This window comes from Hydra vulgaris, chromosome 02 (genome assembly GCF_038396675.1).
Source record: "Hydra vulgaris chromosome 02, alternate assembly HydraT2T_AEP".
NCBI classification, from domain to species: domain Eukaryota; kingdom Metazoa; phylum Cnidaria; class Hydrozoa; order Anthoathecata; family Hydridae; genus Hydra; species Hydra vulgaris.
In genome coordinates this window covers 66663315-66685000 of record NC_088921.1, presented here as the reverse complement: position 1 = coordinate 66685000, position 21686 = coordinate 66663315, and the positions used below count along the sequence as shown (strand labels likewise).

At 28.7% G+C, this 21686-nt stretch overlaps 1 long non-coding RNA gene across 1 annotated transcript; it reads left to right on the top strand.

The window, feature by feature from the left end:
* Nucleotides 1-1245: 1245 nt before the first annotated feature.
* On the top strand, nt 1246-16848 carry LOC136076586 (uncharacterized). The gene is made up of 3 exons (XR_010636404.1): nt 1246-1363; nt 16541-16598; nt 16752-16848. It is a non-coding gene; the product is annotated as an uncharacterized LOC136076586 (long non-coding RNA).
* The last annotated feature ends 4838 nt before the right edge of the window (nt 16849-21686 follow it).

The following is a 21686-nucleotide window of genomic DNA, read 5'->3' as shown; positions in this document are numbered from 1 at the left end:
TAATTTTTTAATATAATTAATTTCCATGGCGCAGCGATTAGAGTTCTGGCTCAGAACCAAATTGGTTCGACGCCGGCTCTAGCTCAATAAGCAATATTGGTAGGGAAGGCGGCGTGAACTTTCAGGTTAAATATAAGACCGATAACTCTTCTTGGAGCACCTTAATAACTTAAATAAAAATATATTTCAATAATATAGTTTAAATTGTTATCTTTATAACTTGTTAGTGGTGGTTACTGATTCTTTCGACCTCTAAAATTTGTTGCATTTATTGAGTGTCTTTACTTGTAGAAATTTACTATATATATTACTTGACTAAAATAGAATTTATCATTGTTATTAACGAAATTTTTTAATCGGTAATTGTTTATTTCGGTAAGAGGATCCATTAAATCAACTTTCTACTGCTTTTTTCAAGCATTGTGTGTAATTGTATTTCGAGTTTTTATATCCGGTTATTAATTTGTTCAATTTCTCAGTTACTTTTAGCTGTTAAACATCCGAATCTTCAGTTTTTAATAGCATTTTAATTTTTTTTCTCCTTTTGAATCATCTCAAAGTTCCGTCTTTAATTTTAATAAATTAACATTTTTTTCTTCTTTTAAATTGTCTTATTGTCTCAATGTCAAATTCTTGACAATGAGACAATTGTCTCATTGTCTTTTAAATTATCTCATTGTCAAATTCTTGACAAGCAATAAAGACGTAGATACTGAAAAACTGTTTTTTTTTCAGTATCTACGATTTTTTTTAATTTATAAATGTAAAACTTTATACAAAAAAAAAATTTTTTTGAATAAAGTTTTACATTTACAAATATTGGAATTTTTATACTTTTAATAAATTATAATAGAGAATATAATCACCATATCAATAAAAATAAAAATAATAAAAAAAAGAAGTACACTAGTTTAAATAAAAGCTTTAAAAAATATATATAAATATAAATATAAATTTTTTTTTTAAGTAAAAACTTTAAAAAAGAAAAAAAAGGAAGTAGACTAGTTTAAATAAAAACTTGAAATCTGATAGAAGATCTAATGATCTTATCGCCAGAATCATGAAACGTAATAATAAGATATAACTTAAGCAATTAATAACTATAAACAAATAAAAATGACAAATAAATAAAAATGACAGAAACAATGTGTTTGTATTTGTACAGTGTTTGTATAAATTTCTTATTTTTAAAAGTATTTCAAAATATTGTCATTAGAAAGAATGAACTCTTTAAATTTCTTTTTAAAGACTGGGAAGCTAAATAATAAATAAAAATTGGGTAAAACGATTTTGTTCCAGAGATTAGGTGCACAATAAGCTATACAGAACTGATTGAATTTTGTTCGACAAAAGGGTTTATAGAGTAAGTTATCATTTCGTAGCGTAAACTTATTTTTTGTTTTTAAGGTAATAAAATCTTTAAAAATGTGTAATGACGGATTGATTTTACATAAATCATAATATTTAATATACATTCACTTTATAAATTTAAAGTACTTTAATATTTTTAAATAAAAACTTTGAAAGCGAAACTCAATTTTCAAAACAAACTAGCGTATTGCGCGTTTCTGACGGTGATAAAGAATATGCAACTTACTTTTGCTTGTACTTCCCCCAAGAAATATTTGTATAGTTAATATAACTATATATAAATGAGTAATTGAGTTGGATTAAAATGGTTTTGTTTAATTAATTTCTTGACTTATAGAGGATTCCTATATTTTTAAAGACTTTTAGTGCAAATGTTATCAACATGCGGTTCCATGTAACATTCTCATCAAGATAAATGCTAAGAAAACTAGTAAAAGTTTCCTTTTTTAATTCAAATTCATCAATAAGAAATTTTGGCACGGTTGTTGGTAAAAAACGTTCTTTAGATATAGGGTAAAACAGAATGTATTTTGTTTTATCAAAGTTTAAGGCCAATTTGGTACATTCAAACCACTCAGATACGTATTTAAGTTCTTTATTCATATCAGAAAACAGCTCATTAATATTACTGTTTGATAAGAATAAATTCGCATCGCCAGCAAACACAATACTCCGAAGGTTAGTTGCTTTACTTAAATTGATAATATGAATTAAAAATATAAAAGGATAGAGCCTTGTGGAACACCACAGATTATTTCAATATAGTAACTTTGAAGGCCATCGTTAGAGGTAACAAGTTGCTTTCTATTTGATAAGCAACTATGAAACCATTTCAGCATATTTTTATTGAGTCCATAGTATTCGAGCTTTCTAAACAGTATTTTATGGTCAACCGTGTTGAAAGATCAATAAAGACTCTTAGAATGTATTGTTTTTTCAAAAGATTTTGAGATTTTCCTAACAAACTGAATAATTGCCTGCTAAGTTGAAGTATTTAATTTAAAGCCAAACTGTTTAATATATACACCTTTTCAAGATGTAATTGAGAACTTGAAAATTGTAATTAAGAAACGTAAGATGTAATTGAGAAGATAAAAGTTGTAATTAAGAAACGTAAGATGTAATTTAAAACATGAAAGATGTAATTAAGAAATCGTAAGATGTAATTGAGAAGATAAAAGTTGTAATTAAGAAAAGTATAAGGAATACAAAGTTCTTTGTATTTTGAATTTTGTAGTCCTAATATACTTTGTAATTTAAGGCTGGAAATAATAATATATTATCAATAATATACTTTGAAATTTAAGGCTGGAAATAATAATTATCAATAATATATAAAAAGGCATTTGAGGTTTAGGCGGTAACTGGAAAAATCCTATTGGGTGTCAATTAAAACTTTATTTTATTTTTGTTTGTGAAAAATTTAATTGCGATTTCAGATGAATAATAAATAAAACACAAATAATTTATTTACATAAAAATTTGAATTTAAACAACGTCATTAAAAATCATTGCAATATTCAGTTAAGCACCAACTTGGACGTCTTCCATATTTAAAATCGTTGCGTAATGCGTGGTCGTATGTTGGAAAGTGCGCATACAAACGCCTCCCAATATTGTATTTTTTGCCGCAGTAATAATTCTTTCTAAATACTGCATTCGTTGTTCCATAATCCCAGCACCGAATACAGGTGGAATGCGAATACCATTTTTAACGTTAATTTTTGTTTTGGCTCAGATGATTTCCACTGGGTTTGACATTGGACTGTAGGATCCAAATCGTAACAACTGAGCCGATGAATTTTCCAACACCCTTTCCAAACGAGCGTGACATGTAGCATTGTCTGTTACGGTGTCAAAATCCTCTAAACGATTCCAGGATGTAACCCAATGGTTAAACATAACTAACATCCACTGGTAACAAGAATCTGCTTTAACGCTCATGACGACATTTGTTGTTGATATAGCTGCAATTAAATGTATGCTTGCACCTTTTGAAGAAGGTATTTTCATTATTGCTCTTTCCCCCTATTTGGCACGTCCGCGATTTCTTATTTACATGCTGGGCTTCTCAATTACATTTTAAAATTTCTTAATTACATGTTGTGTTTCTTAATTACATATTGCGACTTCTAAATAACATGTATTTCTCAATTACATCTTACTTTTCTTAATTACAACTTTCAAGTTCTCAATTACATCTTGAAAAGGTGTAGTATATTATTTTGGTCAAGATATTTAAATATTCTATCATATATTATTCGTTATAATAATTTTGAAAAAGTTGAAAGAACCGAAATTGGGCGATAGTCTTTAATGTTTGTTTTATCGCCTTGTTTGTAAATTTGTATAACTTCTGCATTTTTCAATTGATCCTGAAAAACTCCTTGTTTTATAGATGCATTAAATACTTTATAAAGAATATCTTTCAGACTTTCATAACAATCTACAACTATGTTACCACTTACTTCATCAGCACCATTAGCTTTTTTTCTTTTTACAGATTTAAAGGCACTATTGAGCTCGTCGTGGGATAATTACGATGATACTCATTGTTATAATGAGAGTTATTTATAGAACACAAGTAGTCTTCAAACAAACTCTCGGTCATAGGAATCTTTTTAGAAAATTGGTTCCAATTTCAGTATAAAATTTGTTAAATATGTTTGCAAATTTTGCTCGGTTCACATATATTTACATCTTGAAATTTTATAGTTTGTGGTAAAAAACTTAAGTGATTTTTTGGTTTTCCTGTTATTTCTTTTATTATTTGCCGGGTGCGCGTTGAGTTGTTTTTAAACTTATTGATCAGATTAGTATTAGTATTAGTATTAGTAATTGCTGTAACTGGAGTGAGCCGGTGAGTGGGGTATTAACACACTATGACAGCCGATTTGCTTGATTGCTGCTCATCCAGCAATCAAGACCTGCTTTAAAACTGTTAACTGATTGTGCTTTAATCAACTCGCTTGGCAAGCTATTCCACAAATTAGCCGATCTATTAAATAAAAAGTTTTCACGACAGGTTTGCTTAGTGATTTCTTTGACATATTTAAAGCTGTGACCTCTCGTTTGAGTTTGTTGAATACTAATTTTTTTTTATTGTTTCCAAATCGATAAAACCGTTGAAGAATTTAAAAAGTTGAATCATGTCTCCTCGTTGCCTCTTTTTTGTCAAGGTAGTCAAATCGAGAGCTTTTAGACGATACTCATAGTTGATTTTTTTTAGGAATGGTATTAATCGAGTTGCACGATGTTGGACTCTTTCTAATAACTCAATTTCTCCCTTTCGAATAGGTGATCAAACTTGTACTACAAACTATAAAACAGTGGTCGCACAAAAGAAACATAAAGTATTCTCAGCAGCAAACAAACGAAGCATTTTCTAATCCGACCCAACATTTGGTTGGCTTTGCCTACGCATTTTATAACAAGATTTTTCCATTGCTTGAGAAGATTACTCTAAGATCACTTTCAGGTTCTGTTATGTTTATCTTTTGTTCGTTGATATAAAGGGTTGATTTTTATGTTATTGCAGCCAAAGTGCTTGGCCATACATTTTGAAATAATAAATTTCACAAGCCAGTCTTGAGTCCACTTAAAAGCTAAATCAAGATCTGATTGCAAAGAAAGAGTTGATGCACTGGAAAGCATTTCATTCAAAATTTTGGTGTCATCTGCATACAGCTTAGTTAGATTTTTTAGAATTTCAGGCAAATCGTTTATAAATAGTACAAACAAGAGTGGTCCAATTACTGAACCTTGTGGCACACCACTGGTAATTTCTGCCCAAAAGGATACATTTTCGCCTATCACAACTCTTTGTTTTCTTTCTTTTAAAAATGCTTTAATCCATTATATTGTCAGAACAGATATTCTATAAGCTTTAAGTTTAAGCAACAATCTTTTATGTGGCACTGTGTCAAATGCCCTGGCAAAGTCCAAAAAGATAACATCAACAGGTTTACCATTCTCTAAGGCGGTTGAAATAAAATCAAGTGTTTCAAGTAAATTCGAAAAGCATGATTTATTTTTAACAAAACCGTACTGCTGCTTGACTATTAGTTTGAACTTATATAGAAAAGTTTCAAGTTTACATCTGATTATACCTTCCATTATTTTACATGCACTTGAGGTGTGTGATACCGGTCGGTAGTTTCCTGCTAAGGTTTTTTCGCCTTTTTTGTACAGAAGAGTGATATTTGCTGATCTAAATTGCACTGGCAGTTTGCTGGTTTTAAACGATTCTTTAAAAATATACGTAGGTGGAATAGCAAAGGCTGATGCACAATTTTTTAAAATAGCTGAATGTAAACTATCAACTCCACTTGATTTGTTATCTTTTAAGTTTTTTAATCTTAGATAGACATCTTCATATGTAAAATCTTCATTTGTCATAATAAATGTTTCAGTAGTTCTTAAAACAAAAAAAGGCAGTGGACCATCATCTTCTTTCACAAATGCAGCTTGAAAATTTTTGTTTAAGATATCAGCAATATTTTTTGAATTTTGAGTGGTTATACCATTTTTTCCCTTTAATGTTTTTATGGTATCTTTGACTGCTTGTTGATTGTTCATGTAGCTGTAGAGAAGCTTTGGATTCTTGATGGCCCTTTTTACCAGATTATACTCAAAGTTTTTTCTCACTTTTTTAAATCTCGTCTGCTACATTTTTGCAAATCATTTTGTATTTAGATTTCAAATCAGAGTCTTTCCATTTACAAGAGCAATTTTTTTATCTTAAATTTTGTTTGCTTCTAATAAGAAACTTTAACCTAGCATTAACCAGGTCTAATTTTTAAAGAGTTTAATGTTTTTTTAATTGAAGTAAAATGATTACATGCCACCTCAGTATAAAAAATCAGTTCATCAAACATTTCTTGTACGTTTTTGTTACTGAAGCATTGTATCCAGTCAACATTTAAAATTAGATCAGATATTTGTTCAAAATTGGAATTAGCAAACATAAATCTTTGCTTACTTTTATTGTCACGGATTGCTTTATCAGACAAGATGAAACTAAAACATAATAATAGATGGCCTCTGATTATATTTCCCAAAACAAATTTTGAATCTATTTCGTTAACACGCGCTGACTGTGTTGTAAAGATTAAATCTAAGGTACTCCCAAGTTGTTCATCTGACAGCTGGAAAGTTGGTATGTTAATATGCTGATAAAGAAAACTATCGTTTAAAATATCTGTAAACTTATATTCAATTCCATTCACATTTGAAATTGCATCAACACAGCCATTTGACCAGTTGATTGATGGGAAATTGAAGTTGCCCATGGTAAGTGGGTCTTTGAACTTATTTTTGTCTATATATTTGCACGCCAGGCCAAAAACTACTTCAAATTCTGCTATATCCAAAAAATCATTTGGCCTGTAGATACATCCAAGTAAATACTTGTCATTATCAAAATAAACAACTGCCCACACATGTTCTAGTTTACAGGGATTTAGAACAGCATCATTTAGTTTATAGGAGTCTAATGAGTTGTCTATATATAAACAAACACCACCGTCTTTTCGTCCGTCTGATCTGTCTTTTCTGTACAGATGGTAACCTTCAATGTTTACAACTGAATCACTTTTAAACCATGTCTTAGTCACAGAAATTACATTTGGTTTGTATTGTTCAATTACCACTTTAAACTTATTTAACTTGTTATCGAGAGAGGTAGCATTTAGGTATAAACATGGCAGCTTTTTAATTTCATTGCAATCTGACACTGAATTATGTATAAAACTATTGATATGATTTCTTTTGATGATCTGATGATCTTATTTTAATGATCTGATGATCTTATTGCCACGGATGCCATACCAAAAAGGGTCATTGTCCGGTCTTGCTTGATTCATTTTATTTCTTTCAGTTCTGAGGTTAAAATTTTGGAGTCTCTGAGCCTAAGTCAAATCTGGACTAAGATAAATATCTCTATGTGCGGCATTACTTCTCATTTTTTTAGCTGATGCTAATATTGTGTTGCGAAGAATATCCTCAGCTAATTCAACAAGAAATGGACCTGGTTTATTAGTTTTAGATCTCAGCCGTCTAACAAATTTTGGTATTACATTCTCTTGATATATGAGCTTAAAAATTTCATTTACTTTTGACTCGTCTTCTTTTGATTTCATTTCTATGCTTTCTTTAGTTGATTCGGCCACTCCATAAATAATGACATTTTTTGCTCTTCTTTTTCTTTCGTCTAACTCATTAATAGCTACATTTGTTTCCATCAGCTGCTCTGTAGGCTTCTTTTTTTTTATACCCTGTTTAACAATAAGCGACCAGTCGCTGATAGACTTGCTTGACTCAGCTACTTTATTTATTTCTGTCTTCAGATTTTTAATGTTTTCGTCATTTTCAGTTTTTGTAGTTTCTAGTTTTATCACGCGTTCAAAGAGTTCCAAAAAAGCGTTAGAAAGCTGGCTACACCAATTATGAATGTCTTTAGTTGTTTGAGAGTGTGAACCGGCACCCAATTTTGACCAATTGTCCTGTTTAAGAAAATCTAAATTCATTCCTTAACTGATAATGTCTACTCTCTTGATTAGAGGGCTACCACCCTAAATAACAGTGGATTACCTCTTGATGTGAGTTTATTAAACTTATTAACACAATTACTGTAAGAAGTTTAGGCGTGTTGTTTTCCGAACAATAATTTTTTTTTAGATTTTTACAAATTTTTTCAAATAAATTTTTTAATTTTTATATATTTTTTCATCTGCAGAAGATTTAGTGTTGAAATATTTTTTGTACAACTTTAACCTAATTTTCAAAGATTTTTTCAAGCCTTTTGTAATCCAAAAGCTATTAAAAGTTTTTATGACTCATAAGTTTTTCATGAACTCGAAAGTTCGCATCATATACTAAGTAGAATGTCAAAGAATTTATTATAAATGTTACTTGCATCGTCGTTAAAGTTGGTATGCCCCCAATGAAGTAATGATAGTTGATGTTTAAAATCATTTATTTTTTTGTCGTTGTAAATACGTTTTTTTACAGTTCTATTTTGTTTAATTTTATTTGATAATGTGGTGTTGGAAAATCGGGAAGTGGTCCGATATATCAGTTTTTATGATACCTTTTTGGATGGAGTTATTAAAGATGTCCGTAGTAAAATATTGACAATGAGGGTAGCAGAATTTTTTGTTACTCTAGTTGGATGATTGATAAGGGGAATTTCGCTAGCTAAAAAAATTTTATAATAGAAACTTCTCACTTTTTTGTCATCATTATAAATAAAACAGTCCATATTAAAATCCCCAATTAAAAAGTTTTTTTTCTTTCGTTGTTACCAGCGTGAACTATGTTGCAAATAAGAGCTAAAACTTTCGCTCGCACCGTCAAGTGCTCTATAACATCTGCTAATAAAGTTGTTTTTCCCTTTGTTAATAATTAATCAAATTATTGCGATCTCTTTATCTTTATCAGAAACGCTCAAACCTCTTCTAACTTTATAAGTTTTCTTTAAAGTATATCAGAACTCCTCCACCTCGTTTATTTGTTTGTCTTTCTAACGAAACTAATTCGAATGAAACTAATTCAAAATTCTTAAGATAAAAATTAGAATTATTTTCAAGTTCTAAAGAAGAGCACCAAGTTTCCGTAACACGAATAATATTAAAAATGTTTTCAGTTTCTTCTAGAAAATGTCGACAGTTTTCATTATTTTTGTTTAAACTCATTATATTAATTTGGAGGATTCTGATTCTTTCACTGTTTATCATTTATATTTCAAAAAGAAATTCTTTAATGGTGCTGGGGTAATGATACAAACTGTCCGTGTAGCATATTTTGAAACCCTACACAGGATCAGAATAGGCAGAAATATGAGCAATCTGATTCGCTGATTTTGAAAGAGAAGCAAGTGCGCTTTTGTTGAAAAATATAATTAAAATCAAAACAAGCAGGTTTTTGAAATAAATTTCAAAGAAATGATAAACTAACTGGTTCTGACTGTTCCAGAAGTTTTTGTTTTTTTTTACGCCAAAAAAAAAGTATAATAAAGTATATAACCACAAGTAGCCTCCTCATCTGTAGTGGTCTTCTTGGCAAGGCCAAGAAAACCACTAGAGATGAGGAAGCCACTTGTAGTTATAACCCTCTCCCAACTCTATAACTCCGAAACACGAACCTTGAAGAACAAGGCCGCTGCGTGGAGAAACAAGTTGAGCGCGATACTACCAGGGACGTGGTGGGGATCGAATTCGGAATCTCTCGCTTATGAAGCGAGTGCTTTACCATCACACCACTAACGCATATAGAAGTGGATGTAAACAAATTTGGTGAATTAGATGCTTGCGCGGATTTAATTTAATTACAGACTTTCTGTTCATAGTGCATTGACAAATAGCACAATGATCTTTCAATTCCATTACTGTATTACTGTATTGCTGGTGCATACTAATGCTAAATTTGATATTATTAACTTATTAAAATGCATGTCCAAAAAGATCTTTTATAATGACCTTTAAGAATACATTGTGAGTTCGCAATTACAAATAATGTATTCTCATTTACATATTACGATTTCTTAATTACAATTTTTATTTTTCAAATTACATATTGCGATTTCTTGTTTACATGTTGGGTTTCTCAACTACATTTTAAAATTTCCTAATTATATGTTGTGTTTCTTAATTACATATTGCGACTTTTAAATTACATTAATTAATTACAAAATACAACTTTCAAGTTCTAAATTAAATATTGAAAAGGTGTAGTTCTCAAGTTTAAAACTGGTTTTAATTTACATGCGCGACGAAAAAAGCCATTTATATAAAACAACCACGGCGAGGTTGTTTTGTTTGTGTTTTATTATCATGAACTGTGTTTTTAAATGGCGGAAGAAAAAACTGTTGCTGAAGAAAAATTTAAACAACAACAATAACAATATATTTACCAGTAAATATTATACAAAGGCGACTAAATCGAGGAGAGCAACCTTGTAAACAATGCAAACTCAGAAAGGGCAAGGACAAGAAAATAAATAACTTTAAAAAATAAATACAAATAAAATAAAAAGATTAAATGAAAACGAACCCAAAGAAAAGCAAACAATAGAATAGAATATATATACATATATGAATATATCACTTAGTTCACTTCAATGAAGAGTATTTATTATATTTAGTTCACTTAAATGAAGAGTATTTAACTTACTTTGTAAAAAATTCCAGTCACTAATTGCAGAGTTTTTAAAGCAATGTCTACCATAAAATTTTGCATCAAAGCTTGAACACACAACCCGACTCTTTGAGACACCCTCGTAGATTAGAAATGAGCATATATTAATGGAGTAAACCATTATGTAAAGATAGAGACATCTTATGATTAATGCAAATGTGAATAAAAAGACAGTTTTCAATTTTTATGCAGTTAGAAAAATTTATTAACTGGAGTTCCTTGAATGAATTTATTGTGTGGGAGTTATGTGGTAAAAAATTAAGTATTCGTAGGGGAAGTTGGGGTACAGTGGATTGAGGGACACAGTGAATAAGAGGCATTTTCCCAAAGATTGAAATTTTATTCATCTTGATAATGTAATCATTTTATGTGCTCATATATCAGCCATCCCTATTTATAGTTGTTACCACATAACTTTTGATCACCGGTTTTTGGTAGGAAATTTTTGTTGTTAGCTAACTAAAGTAAATTTTCTTAGCTTCCTTATGTTTGTTATGGAGTTGAAATAATTTCAAAAGTTAATGTTTTTCATTCGGATTATTGATATTTATGCTTTCTTTTAGTAGTTTAGCTTTTTGTTTAATAACACTCAAGTCCCAAGAAATTAGACTTAAACTTAATTTGTTATGGTGGGGCACAGTGAATTGGGGTACAGTGAATAGGTTGATTCACTATGCCCTATTAATGTTAAAGATTAAATTCATATATTTTTAACAAACAAACTACATGAAAATGAATTTATTAGTTTTAAGTTATGAATAATAATATTTAAATAGTTTTTTTAATATTTTAATATCTTTATAAGTTTTGTAATCAATAAAATTCTTTTTTTTTCTTCTCAATTTTCAAAATGCCTTTTTTTTCAATTTTATACTAATCTGATTAAAAAAAGTATGCCAAAAGTATAGTGTACAGTGTCTTTACTCCCTCAGCCTCAAAGTTATTTGGCTATGTCCCTATTCACTATCATTAATTCACGGCTGTGTTCATTTATTCACTCTGCCCCAGTACTGGGGAACAGTGAATAACATAACATAACTTACTTTAAACCTTTCTGTGAGCCGTTAAATAATAAATATTTGGGTTTTAGTGATTCCTTATCATGAAGGACATATATCTCAATCATTTCGCCTGGAAAAAAATAAAATTCATATTTTAAATTTTGCTCAATTTAAAAAATAAAGAAATTCAATCCACTGTGCTCCAACTTCCCCAATAGCTTTTTTCTGAATAACAGAGAGACGATTCTTGATAGAAGAGCTTTGTCTCTAAGATAATCAACCATAAGTGAGGTGTGAACTAAATAGGGCAAAATATATAGATTTTAAATTTTTTTTGTCAACAATATGTCTAAGTTTACACAGAATTGCATTGGATCTATTTAATTTTAATCTAATTGGATCTATTTAGTTTCATCTACAAATCACTTGTTTACATATCACACTTTTTCATTAACAAATCGTTTTTTCAAAGATGAAATCTTTCACCCACATATCATATCTTTATAAATCACATTTTTTCATCCACAAATCACTTCTTTACAAAACAACTTTTTCCTTTCACAAATCACTTCCTTACAAATCATATTTTTTTATCCTCAAATCACTTCTTTACAAATCACAGTTTTTTTATCTACAAATCACTCCTTTACAAACCACACACTCATCTTGAAATCACGTCTTTACAAATCACATTTTTTCATTTAAAAATCAATTTCTACAAATCACACTTTTTTATCCTCAAATTATTTCTTTACAAATTGTACTTTTTCACCGACAAATGACTTCTCTACAAATTACATTATTTATCCACCAATTACTTCTTTACAGAGTATACTTTTTCATCCACAAATCAATTCTTTACCGTCCTCAGTTTGTCAATCATATGTCACTTCTTTACAAATCACATTTTTTCATCCTCAAATCACTTCTATACCGTCCTCAGTTGGTCATCCACAAAACAATTTCTTACAAATCACATTTTTTCATTCACAAATCACTTCTTTACAAATCACACTTTTTTATCCAAAAATCACTTCTTTACAAATCACTCTTTTTCATCCACAAATCACTCCTTTACAAATCACACTTTCATTTTTACATTATTTCTTTACAAATCACACTTTTCCTTGACAAACCACTTCTTTACGAATCACATTTTTTCATCCATAAATCACATATTTATAAATCACATCTTTTATCTACAAATCACATCCTTTATCTACAAATCACTTCATTACAAATCACATTTTTTCATCCCCAAAAGGTGTTTCAAATGCTTTTTGAAACACCTTTTTAGCAGAAATGGTTCAAAAAGTACTTGCTGTTATCTTAGGTTTAAATTAATTATTTTTTTTTTGTTATTTCTTTGTAAGGAGCGTATTGGTCTTATGCATTTTTAGGTATATTGTTATATATACGTTAGAATTATATAACACAATTAAAGAACCACAAAGTAATATATATTTTATATGTTAGTAAACATGTTTTTAAAAGTTGAAACCATTTAATTTATAAACTTTGGAGTTGATGGTACTCTAAATGGTTTAGTATATCCTTGGAGAGGCGACAGTCGGACAGAGGCGGCAGTTGTGAAAAGATAACTATACATCTTTTAGTTTCCTTTGGAAGAGATATAATAATGTGCCACATCGAATTCAAGGTAAAGGGAGTTTGTATTTTCTTTGCTTCGGAAGAAGCAGTTAAACGAATTACAAATCTCCACAAGTGACAGAGTCAGCCAAAATTGCAATACATTTCTGAGTACATATCAAATGTTTAACTACTATTTAGAAAAAAACAATATATATCATTCTTCAAGAATTTATTGTAAATTGTTGAGATTTCTAAGAAGCAAAAATATTTGACATTTTATCATGAAGCAACCAGTGTTACTCACCTCCTTGATCAATTTAATCAGAAATTGCAGTTTAAGTACAGCTCTAAAAAGTGCTAAATCTGTACCTTGTTCTTCGTTTATGAAAAACAACATGAAGGGTTTCATGTATATACTTTTAGAGTTATGGCCAAAGTGAGCATCAAAACAAACAACCATATATGCACGTAAAAATGTTGGGATTTCAAGTGGAGGACTCAGTGTTGAATGGATGCAAGAAGTTAAGTTCGAACGAGTCAAGTTGTGTATTAATAAAAATACTGAAAATAATCAATCATCAACAGCACTAATAACTTCAACTCCAAATGATGTTCGTTATGGCTCAGCAAGCTATAAGAAACATATATAGGATAGTGTCATGGAAGATTATCAAAAAATATCTGAAAAATCAATATCAATTGAATAAATACCTAATTTGATGCCTTTAACCAAGGTAACACCTAAAGTGAACAAAAAAACTGTTAGAATGTTAGTGTTATTTCTACAAATGTTGACAATTTATTTAGTGTGAAAGTAGCGAGTTTTTTTTTCACGTGACAAAAAGCGACTTGAGTAAAACTTATGCAAATGTTATTTTTGTGAACTTGAGCAAATTTTACCACATAAGTTTTATATTACTTACGTAATATTGCTGAAAATAATTTGCTCACAATTTGTATCGTGTAACACTAATCTACTCAATATCGAATAAATAAACATATCAAAGTAACATATTCAGTCAAGAATTAGGGTTGGGTCTCAGAACAAGGTTTTTGCAAACTTTGTTGCATAAAGCAAATACTTTTACAACTTCAACCGGTTTTTTAAAGTTAACGTTAACTTATTAGAGAAAGTATTGGTTAAATACAATGATCTCTATTATGACTGGATAGCGCATCTCTAATATCAAAAATGAAACCAAGTTTGTCATATTGGAAACCCTAAAACACTGAACGGAATTTGAATGCTCAGAGATATATTTCGGCATATATTTCGCTGTTCATATAAAAATAATAAAATTACAGTGAAACTTTTACGTTACACAAAGAATATATATAAAACAGACAGGGACTCAAAGAAGATGCGATGACTGGTGTCACCTCAATCTTTTCATAGAGCCCCTTTACAATAATATTTAAAGCCTGCATGGCTTTAGTAAGTTTACAATATAATGTTTTTTCTGAAAAATACTACGTGAAGAATAAAAACGGATATACATACATACTCATATATACATATACACATAAAACACACACATTTACAAACATGCTTACATAGATGTCAGAAATTAAGGAAATTCAATTTAATTTGTCTTTTAAAAGAGAAAGTGCTTTTCAAAATTTTTATATTTTTATTTTTTAGTTAGTTCCATAATAATGGGCCTTGGCTAATAATAGAGAATTTTTGACACTTGTAATTTTACTATGCTCAAGTGTTAGTTATGGTTGGTATTTGACCGAAGATTGTATTTTTGTGAAAAAGTCAATGTAAAACATCAGTAAATACTTTTAACAGCAAAGTTATTATCTTGCTTATACATAATTATTAATATTTGAAGCCAATTAAGTTTTGATATATTTAGGACATTCATGTATTTCATTACTGGGGAAGGATTTTCTAATTTCTTTAAATAATTAACTGCTTCACATGCATGGTTTTGTCTGTTATCTTATGAGTTTAGTTTTGTGTGTGTTAGCCCAAATAATATTAGCGTAGGAGAGATGACAATGAACAAGACTGAAGTAAAGCATTTTGCGTGATTTATAACCAAGAAAGGTCCTAGATTTATATAATACACTTATAGCAGAAGATATTTTTGCTTCAATAAGACTAATATGTTCTTTCCATGATTCTTATCAAATATTACTTCCAAAAACCTTGTGTGATTTACTTGATTTATTTCATTTTTATTGATTAACAGTTTTGGCAACTTTAACGGAAGATTAGTCTAAATTTATGGAAAAGAGTAAAACTTATTTTTTCACAACTTAATGATAACTTATTAGCTATAAACCATTGGTTAATGCTTTCTAGTTCAGTGTTCATTGTTTCGAACAATATCTTTACATCAGAGTTGTTGTAGAATAAATTTGAATCGTGTGTATACATAATTGACGATATTTTATGAGAAACTTTATTTTATATATTAAAAATAATAAAGGTCCCAAGATTGATTCCTGTAGGACTCCGCTAACAATACCTAGAGCCTCTGGCTCCTCTAGGACATCAAATTGTTTTCTATTAAAAAGATAATTTTAATAGAAAACAATTTTATCCCACTAATATATTAGGCCTTTTGTGCCGTAATGCTTTTTCTTTGAAAGTAAAATTCCGTGATCAACAGCATCGAATGCCTTTGAGAAATCGATAAATACTCCTAATACTTGTTCCCCTTTATCAAAGAACATAGATATTTTATTGGAAAGTAAATAAAAGCATGTTCAGTAAAGCAGTATCTCTGAAATACAAATTGATTTTTGTATAAAAGCGTATTTAATGTCATGTAATTATAAATTCTATTAAAAATTACCCTTTCAAATATTTTTGAAAAGAAAGGGAGTAGTGCATCCAATCCAACATGCATTGACCGTGAAGTACTAATATCTTTTAACCTCAAAGAAAAAGTAGAAGCAGCAGCCTGGGTTGGAAATCAAATGCTTGGTTGTCTCAAGAAGTCATTTTGGTGCCACAGTTCTCTAGGTTAGAAAAAAAATTTACTAGCTGTATATTAAACCGCATCTAGAGTTTTTATGACTCAAACGTGTTCAACAAGGCACAATATTGTTAATTAAACATTTTAGTTTTTATCAAAAACTAAAGATACTCGACTTAACATCAATACAAAATTGCATAATATTTATTTATAATTAAACTTGTAGCATTGCAGTGTAAATAGACCAAACCAAGAAAACAATAAGTTTGTGTTTAGTTTTTTTACAGAACGACAAAGCATAAAATATGGTCCCCTTTAAGAAACGTGCAATTTAATGGTTATTTTCTAAGATCTGAAAAATGCAGCAGAAACGGATTTGTTCCGGTAAATATCAAAAGTTTTTTTTACCTGGCTTTCTTACCCTGATAAAAAAATTTTTTTTTTTAGAAAATATAGTCTCCCACGACAAATGTTTTGGATACTTGATATTTTGGATATTTGTTTGGTATTATTACTTGATATTTGTACGAAGTATTTCCTGGCATTTAATTATATTAATTCAATTATTAAAACTGCTTTATAATTTAAAAATATATAACTTATAGTATATAATCAATCAAACTGTTTTAAAAATTATAAAATCAGTTTTTATTCACAGTTTGTTGACACACTAATCAATGAAAATGAAAAAAGAAGTAAGTTCGAAGAAGACTTACCATATCCCGTTTATCGCGATAACTACAAAACGTATAACCGTAATATAAAAAAGTAAACCATTGGTAAAGGAAAAGATAAAAAGAAGTAATATCTAATCTCTCAAGAAAAGATTTTTAATAACAAAACTTAGTTTTTATTTAACGCTCAGAATGTTAACTACGTGATTGTAATACTTACACTTTTTATATTTTCGTTTTTAAAATGCTGAATTTTAATACGTCATTTTTAAGTTTTTCAGTGAAATTTTTTTATCTTTATTAAGAAAATATGGTAAAAGCATTTAATGGGTTGTTTCTAAATTTTAATCACCTACGCTTAAATACTTCGAGCGGGCTTTTTACTCAAGACTCTTGGATCGCGATCGCAGTAGAATCGCATGCGAGCCCAATGCGCCACGGCCACTAATGTTTCTATGTTGCAGTTTTTAAGAATAGGAAAACTTCAAATTCAGTGACAATAAAGGTTTCTAGTTGCATTTTACTTACTTTCTTAACAGTTCTTTATTTTACACATTATTAATTTTGTCTTCAACTTTTTCAACACAAAACGCTTAATAAAAGTAGGCCTAATGGTTCTTAAAGGTTCTGTAATACCGAAAAGAAAAATTAAATTTTTTTCTTTTCACGATAAGTTGTTAGCTTCGTATTTCAGCTATGCAGATAACTTTTATACAATGACAAACCTTGAAACAATGAAACTTTTTTTGAAAGTTTATTTGTTTGTTTATATAGAGGGTGATGCAACGACGAAATTTGTTATCTTTTGAGCACAATTAACTTGAAAAAAGACTTAAAATGAATAACTGGTATTATAGCATATATTCAACATTAAATTTAACGCAATCTTTATACATATTCCATAAAGTGGTATTCTATTTCACAATTTATTTCAATTTTATTGTTTTTTAATCTTTCAAGCACAAAAACGAAAATTTTAAAGAAACAGTTTTCACAGTCTTTTTTTATAAATATTATGCAATTTTGTATTGACGAGTATTTTTAGTTTTTGATCTTAACTAAAATGTTTAATTAACAATATTGTGTCTTATTGAACACGTTTGAGTTATAAAAAACCAAGCATTTAATTTCTAACCCAGGCTGCTGCTTCTACTTTTTTGATTTCCAACCCAGACTTCTACTTTTTCTTTGAGGTTGTAAGATATTAGTACACGGTCAATGCATGTTGGATATATTACACGGTCAATGCATATTGTAAGATATTAGTTCACGGTCAATGCATGTTGGATTGCTTCCGTTACCTACAATGTCAACCATGGCATTATTAACTAGTTTTTGAGTTAACCTCTCGACGTTGTTATTTACAAGGCAGTTGTGGAAACAAACTAAAGAACTGTCGGTATCCGCTTGTAGTTTTTCATAGTTTAAGAAAAATTCGTCGAAATCAATAACTATTGTGATCTTGCCATCATCGGCTAAAAATTTTGTATGGTTATAAACGCATTCTGATAAGTCGTTGACAAAGAACACAAATAGCATAAAATGATGCAAGAAATGAACCTTGAGGGACGTCACTTGTCACCCTTTTTAACTCGGGCGTTTATTCTCCAGTTATTACTCATTGCTGTCCCTTAAATCCAATTTAATAGCTGGCTTCAAATATAATAGGCATGAGTTTTTTTATTGAAGCCGTTTTGTGAATACTTTGATAAAGTCAATTATTACTTATTATTATTATTAGTTAATTGTGTCAACAAGGTGTTATGCCAATTAGGTTCTGTTCTGAAACTTTCTTTTAAAAGAAAAAACAAAAGAGTTTTTTTTTAGTTTTATTTTATTAAATATTCAAAATCATTTCCATCATTATCTATAAAAATTTTCATCCTTTCAAGACATTTGTCAAACTTTTTTTACTCTTCTTTGGGTATACTTTGAACTAAATTCTTAATTAAATTCTATATATTTTCAGTGCTTTCCATGTTTCTCCATTAACTCTTTTTGTATGCGAATACCGGTTTTTACATCCATTTAAAACAAACATGACATCCATTTATGACAACCATGAGATTCATTTAAAACTTCGTGCCAATCAATTAAAACAATCGTGATTTTCAATTAAAACATTTAACGCATGCGCAATCTCAACATTCTATATTATTCAAAAAAAAAAAGGTTTTATTTTAATATATATATATATATATATATATATATATATATATATATATATATATATATATATATATATATATATATATATATATATTTTTAATATATATATATATATATATATATATATATATATTTTATTCAATTTTTGAAAATTATTTAAAAATTTTTTTTATTTAAAAAAATATTTTTATTTTGCACTTAGTGTCGAGGTATGTCACCTGATCTAAGACACGCTTCAAAAAAGCGTGTCTTAGGTCAGAAAAATTGGAAAATAAATATTTTATATTAAATAGAAAAAAAATTTTAAATAATTTTCAAAAATTGAATAAAAAAAATAAAATTATATATTAAAATAAAACCTTTTTTTTTGAATAATATAGAATGTTGAAATTGCGCATGCGTTAAATGTTTTAATTTAAACTCACGATTGTTTTAATTGATTGGCACGATGTTTTAAATGAATGTCATGGTTGTTTTAAATGGATGTCATGTTTGTTTTAAATGGATGTAAAAACCGGTAATCTCTGAATTGTCTTCTTTTCTGGAAACCTTTGCTTTCATAACATTTTTATCAATTAGTTGTTCATGAAAATTTGAACTATGTCTTATTTCTTTTTTGCCTTTCTCAACTCTTTCCAATCTGTCATTAATTTTTTTCAACTTTTCACTAATAATATCAATAAAAACTATTTCCTGTTGTTTTAACTCTTTTGCTTAAGACTGCACTGGTCAAATTCCCATTTAACCAACGCACTCTTAAACAAATTAATTAGGGTATCCCATGCCCAAAACTTTATAAAAAGTGCATTTAAAGAAAAAACCACAAAGTATACTACTTGTGTATATTTAATGTTATATATACTTACTGTAAAAATGTAAAATATACTTAATGTTGTCAAACTATTTTATTATCATTTAAAGCACAAGACTATAGTTGATAAAACAAAAATCACAAAAATTATCTTCATTTCCAATTATGGGAAGCTTAAAAGAATATATAGCAGACAAAAACATGTAAGTAGAAGTATTTTTGGTGTCAACTGTTAATGGTGAATCTCTTTTAATGGAACTTATTGCACTCGATGTTTATAAACTTAACATATACCAAGTTATGCTTCTAATGTTTCAGTCAAAACATACTTTTTCTCCTAATATATTTGACTCTTACTTCAATTAAGTTACTCATAAATACCCCAAAGTTTTCAACAAATAAATTTTGTTGCTTCAAATCTTATTTAAAACTCAGCTCATTTCAAATTCAATACCGTGGACCATTTATATGGAAAAGTATTTTGAAAAATATTATTAAAAATAAAACTCTCCTAAACTTCTCCTCAGAACAATTCAAAAGAGAATCTAAACAATTTATTTTAGAAAATAACTTCGGTCACAATTTTTTCAAGAATAATTTTTTTTTAAATTAATAACTAAAATAATTAAATTGAAAAAAGTCATCATTACTCACTTATTTTTGTTTACATTACTCACTTATCATTACTCACTTATTTTTGTTTTGATTTGTTTCTTATTTTCTTCTTATAAAAATGAAAAATAAATAACTAAAAAAAACATCTTATTATACGATTTACTAATTGTGTTTTACTATAATTTTTAACGTGTAAATTTTTAATTATTAATTTTTAATTTATTTCATAAACTAAAGGCGACAATGTAAACGGGGCTCGGCGATAAGACATGCATATGCGTCTTCTTCTTGCTCCTACCATTTATTATATATGCACGATCCTTCTTATTGTAAACTTTATTAAACGGAAAAGTAAATAAATAAATAGAAATTTCCACCCTGCAGTGCCCCTTGCCCCTAAGCTCTGAAAAGAATGTTATACTTGGTAGTTTGAGGAACATATTCGGCTAGTTGGTTACTTGACACATTTTAGTTGAGTGATTTTTAGGTTTGATGACGTTTTTAATCCTAGAATTTCTCTTCTAATGAAATAAGACCAGTAATTTCTGGAATCATTGGTTTTATTTCGAAAATCAGGTAAAATAGATCATTTGACGAAGAAAAGTTTTCGATGACTTTTAAAGTTTTTGAAATGGCATTAAAAGTATTTCGGCGATGTCAAATTAAAATTTTAAAAAATTTCATAAAAAATATGTGTTAAAAGCAATTGTGTTATGTTTGTTAAAAGTCTATAAAGATGTCGAAGATAAGTTTTAAGTTTTCAAAAAAAAAAAGAAAAAATACTTTGAATAGGATTTTACTTCAAAATTACTATATTATCTTAGTTTTTTTAAAATTTGAAACCTTTTCGGTTATTGAAGAGTAAATTATTTACAGCAAGATAATTTGGTATTGAAGATAATTCCGATATTTGATTGATAACTACCCTTTTGCTTTGTGTTGGAAGAGTCTCTTTGCTGTAAGTTGTTTTGATTTTAAACCACGCAATTCTTGTTTACTGTTTTTCATTTCATTTTTGGCTTTTGTATACACTTTGATGTGCAAAGTCATTTAGTTAGTCTGTCATCCAGAGCTGCCCACCTTTTGTTTTCGGGAGGATGGGAGAGGGGAGTTCAGGTCTAATTATAAAGATTGAATTTAACAATTGAATCAAACTTATCCCGGGCTAAAAACTTTTAAATAGTTTTGAAAAATTCAGAAATCTCAACTTACAATTTCACAAAGAAAATAAAAAAATTTCACAAAAAAAATAAAAAAATTTCACAAAGAAAATAAAAAAATTTCACAAAGAAAATAAAAAAATTTCACAAAGAAAATAAAAAAT